Below are 13,856 nucleotides of genomic sequence, written 5' to 3' on the forward strand. Positions count from 1 at the left end.
AGTTGAAGCACAAATAGGTCTACTATTTTATTAAGGTCACAGACGCTGGTGTGAAAGTGTTTGTTGCTCAGTCGTGTCCAACTCTGTGCAACTCCATGGACTGTAGCCCACCAGGTTCCTCTGTCCATGGGATACTCTAGGCAAGAATACTGGAGTGGGGTGGCCATTCCCTTCTCCAGAGGATCTTCCTGACCCAGGGATTGAACCCGGGTCTCCTGCATTGCAGGTGGATTCTTTACCATCTGAGCCACCAGGGAAGCCCAGACTCTGGATTTGAACCCATATCTGTCCTGCTTCAGCTTGAGTTCTTTCCACCCGGTCATTGACTTCATGAGCCAACATAGTACTGCTCAGAATGGTCATTTATCTGTGGTATTATTTTCTCCAGTAAACAGTGAGAACATAGCTCAATATTATAGGTATACATTTATAAATACATGTGATATTAAATATTTCAGTTTTGAATTTTATCAGCTCTATGGTCTCCATATTACAAAAAAAACTGTATTGAGACATTGAGGTTCACGGTGTTGATAAGTCTACATGGTAAGTCAGCAACGGTTCTTAACGCAGCAGTAGAGTAGCTTGTTGAAAGTAACACTTGTCTACAAGGTAGGATGACTAGGTCAGTTCAAGCCCTGGCCAAGAGTCTTGATCTTCGGTAAATTACCTGAATTCTCTCTTCCTCCATCTTCAAAACTGCTCACTAAGTTTAGCTCTGAGTTTTCTGGCAGCCAAAGTATACTCATGGCTCCTAGTTCCAGGTCACTGGTCACAGGCCAAGATCCTTGAAATCGTTTCCTTGTGGTTCCTGAGTCTCAAAGATTTTATTTATAACAATGTACCTTATATATTAGGCATTGTATGCTAAGTCGTTCCAGTCGTGTCTGACTCTTTGCAACCCTATGGACTGTAGCCCACCAGGCTCCTCTGTCCATGGGATTCTCCAGGCAACGATACTGGAGTGGGTTGCCATGACCTCCTCCAAGGGATCTTACCCACCCATGTCCTCCTTCGATGGCAGGCAGGTTCTTTACCACTAGCGCCACCTGAGAAGCCCATATATTAGACACTGGAGGTACGATTGCTATTCTGAACTGCTGTGAGTTCTTCAAATTGGGATCACATGGGCCATTCTTAGGCCCAGAAAAGACACCAACTTCCTCATCACATGTCAGAGCCTGGGGTGCCATGACAAGCCCGAACCACCCTCTTGCCCTCTGTGCCTCTCACATCTCCCCAGAGTGGCTGAGGTGCCAGTGACTTGAAAGAAAGACCAGAGGAAAAGGAGCAGAGGAAAGACCAGAGGTCCTAGCCCTCTGCTGCACGGAGGGCAGGCACGGTGTGGGGGGACTGGCTTTGGCTCTCAAGCCCTCCGGTTCTTTGCTACTCAAAGTGTAGTCCTGGTGCCACAGCAGCATCCCGGGAGCTTGTTAAAAATGCAGACTCTCAGGCCCTACCCCGCATCTGCTGAATCATTTTGACAAGATTCCCAGTGACTTGTGTACACACTCAAGTTAAAGAAGCACTGCTGGTTTATTAATCCATAGAAACATTGGAAATTAACCCCCAAGATGCAGGACTTGTTTAATAGAGCCTCTTGGAGGGGCCCAGGAAAGTTGCTGCCATTATTGTCACGGGCTTGACTGAAGAAGGAAGGACTGTGGACCAAATAGCAGTAGATAAACTGACTTAGCTGAAAGCCAGGTTGTCAGGAGGGCAAAGGGGAGTGCAGGAGGCTTTTGAGGTGAGGCCATTAACAGTTGGATTATAACACAACGTGCCATAATGGTGTAGCAATGAAATGTAATTGATATGGTTATGTTATAAAAAGGGACATTTTCTTTGTTCCAGGCTCTCTTTCTTAGAAAGCAAATGATCTGGGGTAAGGTAAGGAGACAAAAGGAACTCCTTTTGTAAACATTTCCATTTCTCTTTTAGCCTGTCCTTTGTCCAGCTGCAGGTGAGACCCTTCCCAGTGCTGGCACCTACCAGGTAGGCAGTCTCCAGCCAGGACCCTCATCCTCTGAGGTCAGCTGGGCCCTCTGGGGGGCTCTCAGGTGGTTCAGTGGGTAAAGAATCTGCCTACAATGCAGGAGACCCAGGAGATGCAGGTTCAGTCTCTGGGTGGGGAAGATCCCCTGGAGAAAGACATGGCGACCTAGAAGGGTACAGTGACCTGAGAGCCAGGCGCCTGGCAGGTCCGGTCTGAATGGTGTAACAGCCCCACTTCTGTCTCTGAAAACCCTTGGGGAAGGAGCCCAGCTGCCTGGCGGGGTGGGGGTGGGACATGGCACACTTTCTGTTAGAGCTGTATTCTCTCTACTGCAATCTTCACAGCCTGGCTTCTGCTCGAAGCCTCTCCTTAAACCTCAGCTTCAGGGTACTGAGTTCAGAGCCATTGCAGTCCCCTCGCTGATGATCTGTTTGCTATTTCCTGATTTCTTTCTTGATTCATCTCTTGAATGCTCCACTTTCTTGGGAGTTAAAACCGCTCTTTTCTTTATTAGCTCTTCACCAGCTTCTTCTTCGCTTGTACCTTGCACCTGCCCTTGGGAAAAGAGTGAAAATTTGAAAGGCCACTTAACGTGGAAAAACGGCTACTTCTGATTTATGCCACGCCTATTTTGCAAAAGAGAAAAATGCTCAAGGTCCCTATGGTATGACACATGCACTGAATATGAAGCTAAAAATGGAAAACTCCCTGAAAATGAAGGTGCTGGAGGAAGAGAGAAATGTTCTAGAAGCTGAGGTGGATCGTAGTTGAGACTAAATTGCACAGAAAACTCAACACTGGGTTGCTGGCAGCTAAAGATGCGCCAGTTACTTATTCCTGGTTGGTGAACACTGGGTAAGCGTCTCAAAGGTACTTGTCTTGATATCATTATTGTCTTGTTATGACAATAATAAATACTGTTTTTGATTCTTTAGATTCTACTGGGTACTTGCTGAAGGCTTTGCATGTGTTATCCTATCTCATCTTCACTCCAGCTCTAAGATATGGGAGAGAGTAAAAGAATCCTGTATGTGAACTTTAGGGCCAGGGAGTCTGGCTTGGAGCTCATCTCTGCTGCTCACCAACTGGTAGCCTTGGGCAAGTCCCTTACCCTCTCTCTGCTTCAGTTTTATGATGATAAAAACTGAAATATCAATCATAACTTATAAGATGCTTGGAAACGTTAAATGATTTAATACACACCAAGCATGCAACGCCCGGCCCTTAGTAAGTACTTGACATTATTACTATTATTTCCACTTGACAGATAGGGAAACTGGGTCTTAGAGAGGTTAAGTAACTGGCCCAAAGTTCCCTGGCCAGCTCAAATTGGCACTGGATCTAATCTGACCCCTCTTAACTACTTCACATACTGGCAAACTGCTGCCTGCTGTCAGGCAATGCTGCTGTTGCTGCTGCTAAATCGCTTCAGTCGTGTCCGACGCTATGCGACCCCTAGACGGTAGCCCACCAGGCTCCCCCGTTCCTGGGATTCTCCAGGCAAGAACACTGGAGTGGGTTGCTGTTTCCTTCTCCAATGCGTGAAAGTGAAAAGTGAAAGTGAAGTCACTCAGTCGTGTCTGACTCTTAGCGACCCCATGGACTGCAGCCTACCAGGCTCCTCTATCCCTGGGATTTTCCAGGTAAGAGTACTGGAGTGGGGTGCCATTGCCTTCTCCGGCCAGGCAATGCACTTGTGTGCAAATAAGAAATCGTATTAGCTTGAGCAATCAATGTTCGATTATCTTTGGTGAGAGTTTCTCATCCATTGATTATCTTTTGGGGAACTTCTCCCAGCTGTTCAGCATGATGAGGCCTCTGGGATGATATCTCCTTTAAACATGACTTTTAAAATAATGAAGTTTAAATAATGAGGGAGTTGTATTGCACATCATAGTGTATGTTCGTTTATAGATTCCAGTTACTTATATTTATTCCTAGCCAAATTCTTTCCTGATACAGTTGAACATAGCAGAAGTGTAGGTGGGTGTCTACCCAACTGCTACTGTATTTAAAGTCCACTTCAGTGCCACATACCCTGGGGAGCTGCTTGCCTTGTTATTTCCCGTGATCCCAGAGGGTGCACAAGTCTCCCTAGACTTGTGATGCTTGAGAGCCAGTATGAGTGTAATTCCCCTGTTCCCCACCGGGTGTCCCACTCAGCCCTGCTATCTGAAATGCATGAAGGAGAAATGGCCTGCTTCACCCCTCCAGATGGGAAAAAGGAACTGAAGAGGGATGGAGGGCTTCCCAGGCGATGCAGCGGAGGAGGGTCCACCTTCCAGTGCAAAAGCTTCAGGAATCACGGGTTCGATCCCTGGATCGGGAAAATCCCCTGGAGGAGGATGTGTCAGTCCACTCCAGTATTCTTGCCTGGAAAATTCCGTGGACAGAGAGAGGAGCCTGGAGGGCTACAGTCCATGGGGTCTCAAGGAGTCGGACACGACTGAGTGACTGACCACAGAGGCGTTTCGGGGAGGAGGGGGGAGACTGTGACAGGTCTTCTAGAAACTGCTTCTTGCCTCCAGACAAAGGGAATCTTTTGCATTATCTTTCTTTGATGCCTAAGTGTCTCTCCAGAAAGCCTTGTCAGTTCCCTGCAGTCTAGGTAGCTTTTAGTTCCACTAATGAACTGATGTCTGGCCAGCCCTTCCCATTTCTGAGCTTGAGTTTGAGGCTGCTGGCTGCCCTGTTTTCGTTTTGCCTGCAAGTCACTGACAGGCTCTCATCCTTTTGTGGGCTCTTTCCTTCAGGGTCTGGTTTTAAAAAAAGAGAGAGATAAGGGAGGTAGGGACCTGATTGGCCCCTCTGGTCTGATCCCTCACTATTTCCTTAATCAGGAGAGGTCAAAGATGGGAATTAGTGTGTGACTGCAGCACGGACTAGCCCTCTTGTAAACAGTAATTTAATTTGTCCATGGTAGCAGTATTACTTTGACAGAAAGTTCCTCCTTACTTTCAAATAAAATTGTCATTCGCCTCTACGGGTGGTAGGAAACGGGGAGGAAGAAGGGAATTTGGATTCACTGACTTTTAGGAACTGGGGACATTTAAAATTTCAGAATAAATCTCGTATCTTTTGCGGGTGGTTGGCTCCTTGCCCGCTATCCTCCTCCCTTCCTTCTTCCTTTCTTTTGGGGGACCACACACAGGGTCAGGGTTAGGGTCAGCGTGAGAGCTCTGAAGCCAGGTGACTTCTCCCTCTGACACTGCCGTCTGCAGTGGGGTCATCTGCAGACCTCCAGCCACTGTCGTAGGTCACCCCGCAGACCCTGGACATTTACCATAGACCCGAGGCATCCAAAGGGATGCAGGTCTCTGAGCCGTCTGGCAAACAGAGGCCCAGATTGTGGCTTATTCTGAGATTGAAGCTTCACCTGGACAACTCATCTGGCCCTGGCTTTAGGATATTTCAACGTGGGGAATTTCTTCCATAAAGGACCTTGATAAAGACCAGACTACCATCCTAGGGGAGCGTGTAGCTTCTGTCTCATTATATGCATGGCTTTTACTATTTGGAGAGCCCTCTGCCAATACACATTTTCTCGTGAACTGGGAAACCGGAGCCCGGGTGCGATGTATTATTGATAGGTTTGTAATTTACTCCTCTCAGGTTGTATCTACAGTGTATACCATTAGCACGAAATAGGAAATTACCCATGTTGTCTATATTTGTCTGTTCAGGTTTGGCTCAATGATACTTGCCTTTCGCCTCAATAAAAGATCATGAATAAAGCAAGCAGGGCAATATTATTTGTTGTTGTTGCAAGGGAATTTTGATTGAATCATTTTCTCTGTGCTGTATTGTGGCGAGCCATGCTTTGCAGTGAAGATACGGGACATAAAGTAGTGGGGGGTGGAAGAGGAAGATGGATGGGGTGGTTCATGCCGGCTCACAGCACACACTGGCTTCCCTGGCAGGCTGCTCCGGGCTGGCTCAGCCTCCTGAACGGGAATCCGCCATCTAGCCGGTGCTGCACGGATTGGGGCGGGGGGGCAGTTCAGACCCTGCATGGCTGCAGCGAAGATGGCGTTGAGTGGGGCTTGGGTTGCGGGAACCCACCAGTGCATCACACAGAGCTACAGCACTGAGTCCTGGGTGGTGTTTGACAGTTGACCCTCTGGGCGTGCATGTGCGCGCGCGCACACACACACACTATCTACAGTTGACCCTATGAGCGCGTGTGCACACACCCACACACCCCCCATCTTGCTTCCTTTAAAAAGCATTCCAGGTGGTAGGGCTCAAACCAAGCTGCAAATGAAAATGCCCCGTTACTCCGGCTTTGTGCTCTTTTTCTTTCAGAGCCTTGAATGGAAGATATTTGCTGGTTCATTAGCCCTGAGTCCTCTGACCCCGTCCCCACCCCCGGTCACTGCGTAATTTTACGGGTAAACACGTTTTCAAAAACTGCCTGTGGCTTGGCCTCCTGGCCCTTTGGTTGTCTGTGGACCTCAGAATGAAGGGGTGAGGGTGACAAGGAAGAGGTTTTGAATCTGTTTGAATTTGAAGCAGGAAAATGTTTTGAAGAAATGCTTATTCCTCTTGGCTCCTGCCCCCAGTCTGGGAGCTCTTTATTCCTGAGGAGCAGAGTCCCAGCGATCGGTGGGGTAGGGGAAGAGTCTCCTCCCCTCAGAGGTCACTGACTGGGGGAGGGGGCTTGGATACCCAAGTGACAAGCACCCATCTGCAAACTCGGAGTCTCCTTGATAGCAGCCTCCTGAGAAAACACCACTCAGCCAGGCCAGGGGACATCTATTGACTTTTACCATCTGGAGCACATTCTGGAGTGAAAACCGGGTTTTCTGAAGTCTTGTCAGAACCAGGCTTTGTTCAGACTTTGCTGCTTTAGCAGATTGGTTGCCTGGAGAAGCCCCCATTTACTTGTGTATGAATACATGTGACCCCATGGACTGTAGCCTGCCAGGCTCCTCAGTCCATGGGATTCTCCAGGCAAAAATACTGGAGTGGGTTGCCATGCCCTCCTGCAGGGGATCTTCCTGACCCAGGGATCGAACCTGCGTCTCTTACGCCTCCTGCGTGGGCAGGTGAGTTGTTTACCACTAATGCCGCCTGGGAAGCCCCCATTTACCTGAGGAAGGGGTGAGTCACAGAAAGCCGTGGGCATCTCCTCAGTAACTGGGTGGGGCTTCCTTTGGACTAAGGGGCCCACCCTCCTCCCCACAAACCTTTTTTCTCCTTAAAGGAGAGATGTGGATAGAGAAAATAAATTTACACAGGATGGTAAACCAGATGAAATCAATGCTAAATCTATCAAAGCAAATCATAGACCCTGGCAGCTGAGAAGTATTATTTGTTTTTCCTCCCTCCCAGATTTCCACCAAGCCTGGTGTTTTAATCATGTGTCTTGGGGAGAAGAGACCCATATAAAGGCAATTACAATTGGTAAATGATTAATGTTGGTCCTGACATTTTTATGTGTCAAATGTGTTTAAGTGCATTAACCTTTACAGAATTTACATCTGTACTCTATGAGATATATCTTGTATAGTGTCTCAGATATCTTCAATCTGCCTTCACTTAAATCTTATTTACATTTATTTTATTACAATATAAATGGGTTTTAAAAATCTTAAGAGTTTTTTACCCCATTCTGCAGGCCCTGCTGGCACTGCGGGGAGGCTGAAGGCAGTAGGGTTCCTTGCTGACTGCAAATAGAGTTCCAGCCACCTGTCTGGAGAACCCAAGGAGGTTGGAGGGGGGAGTTGTGTTAGTTGTTCAAGCCCACAACTCTGTTTTAGCCCAAAAGGGAAGTGACTTAGAAGGCCAGGGGATCCGCATGCAATAGCATGAGCCACAGAGACAGGCAACGTTTACTTTTTGTGAGTTACAGAAAACACCCATGTCCATTTAGAAGTAACAGGCAGATCCCGTCTGCGGTGCTTTCCCTGTCCACCGCTGGCCCAGGCCCCTGTGCAGATGGGCACACGCACAAGGTGTCTGCAGCTCGCACGCCTCTCACTGAGCCTTTCCTTTTCCAAGTCAGGCCTACTCTTGCGGGCGGCTCCGGTGTCAGTTCCACGCCTCCTGAACTTCACTCCACTGAAATCTGGTTGGGTACGAGACAGACTCCGGTGGAATGAAGGACAAGAGAAGCACATGGACTATCTGAGGTCTTGATCTCAGAGGGTGGGCCACGCGGCAACCCCAGCCTCTGCCCATAGGGCTGTTGCTTGGCCGGAAGCCTGCAGGATCTTTGAATCACAGACTTGGGAGGTGGGGGAGACCCGAGTACTCACACCCTCCGCAGGATCACTTCCTCCAGGAGCTGAGAGAACCAGCTCACCCAGAACCGCCCCCCACCAGGCCTGCGGCACCGAGGGTGCTGAGGGATGGGGATGGTGCTGCAGGAGCTGGGGCCCTTGCTGTTGGTCTCCCTCGAAGCAGCTATTCCACTCAAGTCCCGTGGACATGTCTCTGCGTCTACCTGGCTGGGATGCTGGCCGGCCTCCCCCTGTCTGTGTCCCCCTGCATGTGCCATAGCCGAGCTTGGTCCTGGCTGCAGAAGGTGGTTGTTCTGAACCTACTGTGCTCTTGCTTACCCAGGTGGTAGAGGCAGGGGTGGAGGTGTTCCTCTCCAGAATGCACTGTCCAAAGAGCACGAACAGCCCATTGCAGGCCCATTTGTGGGTGTGAAAAAGGGAGAAGAGCAGCCAGCTGCGGCTAGGCACATTCACAGGGGCTGGGATGGTCACAGGAGGGCGAGTGTCCTTGGTCTCGCTGCTATAAACTCAGCTAGGTTGGCCACTTTTGGGTGACCTCACATCCTTTCTCAAACCTGCCTGGAAATGGCACCTCTCACATCTTCTTCTCGGGGCTCGAGGATGCGGGAATGTGGGAACGAAGGCCATCACCTGCTCTCAGGGACTGAACTGCACCAAGGGAATGGCAACCCAGGGAGCTCTTCACCCTCCTAAAGAAATGCCATCCGCCCATTGCCCTGTAGTTCCTGCTCCACCCCTTCCCTTGCTGCGTCCAGACATGCCCCAGGCTCCGTGTAAGCCCGTAAAAGGCTGTTCTCAGCACCGACTTGCAGACTGGGTGAGTTAGGGCAGATCCACCCTGTTGTTTGGAATACTTTCTTCCTGGGGCTTGTTCTGACCCGAAGCAGGGAGGTAGCGGCTTAGAATGTGGCTCCCCTCCCCCTCCTTTCAAGCCCCTGGGCACCGGGCATCTCAAAGAGGCTCTTCAACCAGGGCCCGGGGTTCCAGCTACCGCTGAGGCAGGGCCACGCTTTCCTTGGTCAGGGGGACCCTGGGGTGGGCCGGGAGCGCAGATCTGAGTACTGGGAGGAGGGAGGCTGACCCATCCTCCCCCAGCCACCTTCTTTTTTAACACTCAGGGTTCTCAATGATGAGAGAGAAGAGTGCCCTACTTGTGAGTGATCTAGTTGATAGTCCCTCTGCACTGCCTTTGAAACATTTCCTAGTCAAAGGAGAAAGGGGACCGACCTGTTTGGCCCTGCTAAATGATGGCAGATGACGGGAGGAAATAGTTCTGGGATGGAAGGATTCTTTGCTTTCTGTCTGGATTTCAGCCCAACTCAGAGAGCACAAGGGATGAGTCCACTCCCTCAGATCCTCCTTACCCCACTCTTACCCCTCCTAACATGCAGGGTCCATCAGGTCTTCAAATCCTCAATCGGAGTGTGCAGAGAGCATCACCCTCATACGGGCTCCTTAACCTCCATGGTGGCTACTCCATCGACGACAGTCTGTAAAAGCACTTTAACTGTGAAAGGCTGTGCAAATAGGAGGTAGCACTGATATCAGAGAGCCCAGAAAAGGCAGGCCCTTCCCTTATCACCCTCTTCTTGCTCTACAGACCTGTAGCTATGAGACAGAGATGGGAAAAGATGAACTAGAATCTGTATCCAGAGCCTTGACCCATTCTGGATCCCATCCCTCAGCCAAGATTCTTCTGCCCAGTACGGCATCACCAACTTGATGCCCCAGTGACCTCTGCCTTGGTCATTTGCAGTGTGGGGATTGCTCAGAGGAGCAAACCACACATGTATTTGGTTATAGAGTACATTCATCCACTGACTCCCCTCCTGCGCTGTCGAACTGCCTTCAGGACTGTGCCTTAAATAACTTCCTAATGAAGCCAACTTGGACCCAAGAACTGAAGAATCTCCTGTTAGCGCTGTACCCTCCAGCCCAGGCTGCAAAGCCAGCCAGCCCCCTGTTCCTTTAATTGGGTAAATTTCCATGAAACCAGACAGAACTGCAATCATGGAACTTAACTGATTAGCACCCAGCTCAGCACACCTATTCCCATTATCAGGGAGACTTACTGAGATCCCTGGAAATCAGGGATCAAGAAAACCCTGAACTGACTGGGGATTTGGTAGAAACGCAGCAGGCTCAGTCCCTTTAGCCCTGGAGAAAGTTGATGCTCAACTTCTAGTGACTGTGGCATTTTCCACAGCTCACTTTATTCTCTTTTGCCCAATGATTCTCCTGATGGAGCCTCTGGGTTTTAGTTTTCCAAAGTCCCCCCCTAGATGCGGAGAATTCAGACTCACCTGAACGTCTGAGTGTCTGTACCTTCAGGTAGCAAGGCCTCCTTTTGAGCTTGATTCAAAATAATGCATAGATTTTTCTGGTAAGATAATTCCAAACAAAAAAATGGCTAGAGACTCCAGGATTCTTGCCTGGAGAATACGTGGACGGAGTAGCCTGGATGGTTAGTTTATGGGGTTGCAAAGAGTCGGACATGACTGAGCGACTAACGAACAGGCCCAAAGACTCACACGCATGAAAGGAAGAAGAGGAATCCGAGTCTTGCAATGCTCGTTGACTCCTAAGATTTGAGGACAGGGAATAAGAAATGAGAAGCACTTACTGTATAAAGTGTCCAGCTGAGCAGGCCCCGTGCAGAACAGAAATGGGTCCTGAGGGCAGGTGGGGCTCAGTCCCAAGGAGTCACTCTAAGCATAGGATAGCGGAGGAAAGGGGAGATGGCATACCAGGGAGCAAAATTAACCAGAAAGAAAAATTTTGGAGTTACGGTGGGGTTCAGTTGAATTTTCAGCACAGACAATACAAAAGACAGGAGCCGGTTTCCTAAGGCGAGGGTGAAGAGGTAGGACTCAGCCCCTTTCAAGGAGGTGGTGCTAGTCCCCCACTTTATTTATGCACCGCTTGGCCGAGCTTCGTGTTACCTGTGGAGTCTGCCCAATGGGGAGAGGTCTGGGCTGCCGGCTCCTCCTCTCGGCACCCACACCCTCAGAGGCCTGGACTGACACGGCCTTTCTGCACCTACCCTCGCTTTCTTATTGTTCTGTAAACACCAGAAAAGGGAGGGCAGGTCTCTGGGTTGCAGAGAATGGTGATCGGAGCGCTGTTTGTGAAGGTCCTGGGCTCCCAGAGACCTGGGCAAGGAAGGAAGAAAGGGAAGCACAGATCTTATTTTGGCTAGGAGAGACTGTGTGTGTGTGTGTGTGTGTGTGTGCGCGCGTGCACTCATGCGCACTCCAGGACAAACACAGTTGTGGGACCGGTTGATCTCTGGAACTTTTAGAGCTTTTGCTGTGCCCTGAGTCCTACCTCCATGCAGGGCACTTCAGGAATCCAGCAGAGGTCCGTCAGCCCATCCAGGGACCCTTGAGTCTGAGGAGAATCCCACCCAGTGTGTTCTCCTGGCATTTAGTACAGAGTGAGTTTGCTCTGCTCCTTGAGAGGAGTAAGTGGCTTTATAATCCAAGAGGCTTTGCAACCTGATTCTCTTTCACTTCAGAGGGTGGGGAAGAGACAGCCTTGTCAGGCGAAGTTGGGAAGAGGAACTGCAGGGAGAGCCAGCCAGCTCGTCAGGAAACATGAAGGCGGCTGGCCTATCAACTCCTGATTGTTTTTAGATCCCCTCCTCCCCTCCCTGGTCCCTGCTCCCCTCTCCCCTCTTCTCCCCCTTGCCACACTGAGAAGGTTAGGAGAGTTGAAGTCTCCTCAGAGGTGGTGTCGGAGAAGGCAATGGAAACCCACTCTAGTATTCTTGCCTGGAGAATCCCATGGATGGAGGAGCCTGGTGGGCTGCCGTCTATGGGGTCGCACAGAGTCGAACACGACTGAAGAGACTTAGCAGCAGCAGCAGCAGAGGTGGTGTATTTTGCGGAGCCTCCTGGCCTGACTTCCGTTTGTTTACAAGGCAGGTCTCCCGGTGCAGAGAGAAAGGAGGGGAATTAAAGAGCCGGATCGATAGGATACTGCAGGGCCGCACTGTCTCACAGCCCTTCTTAGAACCTGAATACTCTCAGCTCAGAACCTCTTTAGACAATCAGTCACTTCAAGCCTCTTACCAAACAGATGGGGAAACAGGCTCTGAGGGGAGAATTTCTGTCTCACGCCTAGGGTTAAGATTCAAATCTACTTGGATCCCCCAGCCTCCATTAAAGGACTCTTTAGAACAGACACTCCGTGATTGTCTTCCTCATCTCTGGAGGGTCTTGCATATTTCTGGAGCATTCCACACTCTTTCTGGAAGAAGAGAAGGCTCCGCTGGGATGGGGGGAACAGATTTTCCAGGTGAGGATTATCTTAAGTCTATGGGCTCCGCCCCTTGACGATCAGGGCCCCTGAACTCCCTGCCAGCTGAACCCTGTTCGCCTTACCACAGTCTCAGCTCTCCCTTTCCCCAACTAGTGATGTAGAGAGAGAGGCAGAGATGACCAAGATGACACACCCCTGTGCCCTGTCCACCCCTCCTGCCCTGTGTTTCATTCATTCACTCTCTCTCTCCCTGCCTCCGTCCACAACAGCATGATTCTGTACCAGCTGAGTGAGGGACTGTGCTTACACTTGAGGAACTCCCAACTTAGCAAAACACACACATGGACAGAAAAAACAGGCTGAGAAAAACACTGTGAGTACCCCCAGAAGGAAACTGCCAACTTTTGTCTGTGAGATTCAGGAAAAGTCCCAGAGAGAAGGTGCCATCTGAGCTGACTCTGAAAAGATGAGCTGGCTTGAATGAGAGCAATGAAGAAGGAGCCCTCCCCCTCTGGTTAAGAAGCTTGCCCTGGTTGCGGGAACAACTAGAGGCAGGTGGCTGGCTGCTGGCCCCCAAATGTGGGGTATTGGGAAAGGAAGGATGGGTATGGAGGGCATAAAATATGCACAAATTCTGCCCATCAGATTCTTTCCCCCACAGTGACATTTTTGATCTCTAAATTTGTTCAGAAAAATGGAAACAAATGATAACCTAGCTGACATGGCCAGAAAAGTCTCACCTGCCCTTTATTAGTGGGGCTTCCCTCACAGCTCAGTTGGTAAAGAATCCGCCTGCAATGCAGGAGACCCTGGTTCGATTCCTGGGTCGGGAAGACCTGCTGGAGAAGGGATAGGCTACCGACTCAGTATTCTTGGGCTTCCCATGTGGCTTAGCTGGTAAAGAATCTGCCTGCAATGCAGGTGACCTGGTTTCGATCCCTGGGTTGGGAAAATCCCCTGGAGAAGGGAAAGGCTACCCACTCCAGTATTCTGGCCTGGAAAATCCTATGGATGGAGGAGCCTGGTAGGCTGCAGTCCATGGGGTCAGTAAGAGTTGGACACGACCGAGCGACTTCACTTTGACTTTTCACTTTCATGCACTGGAGAAGGAAATGGCAACCCACTCCAGTGTTCTTGCCTGGAGAATCCCAGGGATGGGGGAGCCTGGTGGGCTGCTGTCTATGGCGTCGCACAGGGTTGGACACTGCTGAAGCGACTTAGCAGCAGCAGCATACAGTCCATGGGGTCGCAAAGAGTCGGACCCGCAGCAGCAGTAGTAGTACCTGCCTTCGCCTCAGCTTGATTCATGAGGGTGTAGAGGATGCTCTGTGGACTGGCTGGACACTGGTTTG

General features: G+C 50.1%; 2 long non-coding RNA genes across 3 annotated transcripts; both read right to left on the reverse strand.

The window, feature by feature from the left end:
* Positions 1-7,812: 7,812 nt before the first annotated feature.
* Positions 7,813-8,111, reverse strand: LOC133228173 (uncharacterized). The gene is made up of 2 exons (XR_009730109.1): positions 7,945-8,111; positions 7,813-7,905 (listed from the first exon to the last, which is right to left on the reverse strand). It is a non-coding gene; the product is annotated as an uncharacterized LOC133228173 (long non-coding RNA).
* A 1,486-nt stretch (positions 8,112-9,597) lies between these two features.
* On the reverse strand, positions 9,598-11,138 carry LOC133228174 (uncharacterized). 2 transcript variants are annotated; one of them, XR_009730111.1, is made up of 3 exons: positions 10,865-11,138; positions 10,545-10,593; positions 9,598-9,731 (listed from the first exon to the last, which is right to left on the reverse strand). It is a non-coding gene; the product is annotated as an uncharacterized LOC133228174 (long non-coding RNA). The 2 variants fall into 2 exon arrangements; XR_009730110.1 differs by having other exon boundaries at positions 10,545-10,621.
* Positions 11,139-13,856: the final 2,718 nt, after the last annotated feature.

Source organism: Bos javanicus, chromosome 16 (assembly GCF_032452875.1).
Source record: "Bos javanicus breed banteng chromosome 16, ARS-OSU_banteng_1.0, whole genome shotgun sequence".
In the NCBI taxonomy this organism is placed as follows: domain Eukaryota; kingdom Metazoa; phylum Chordata; class Mammalia; order Artiodactyla; family Bovidae; genus Bos; species Bos javanicus.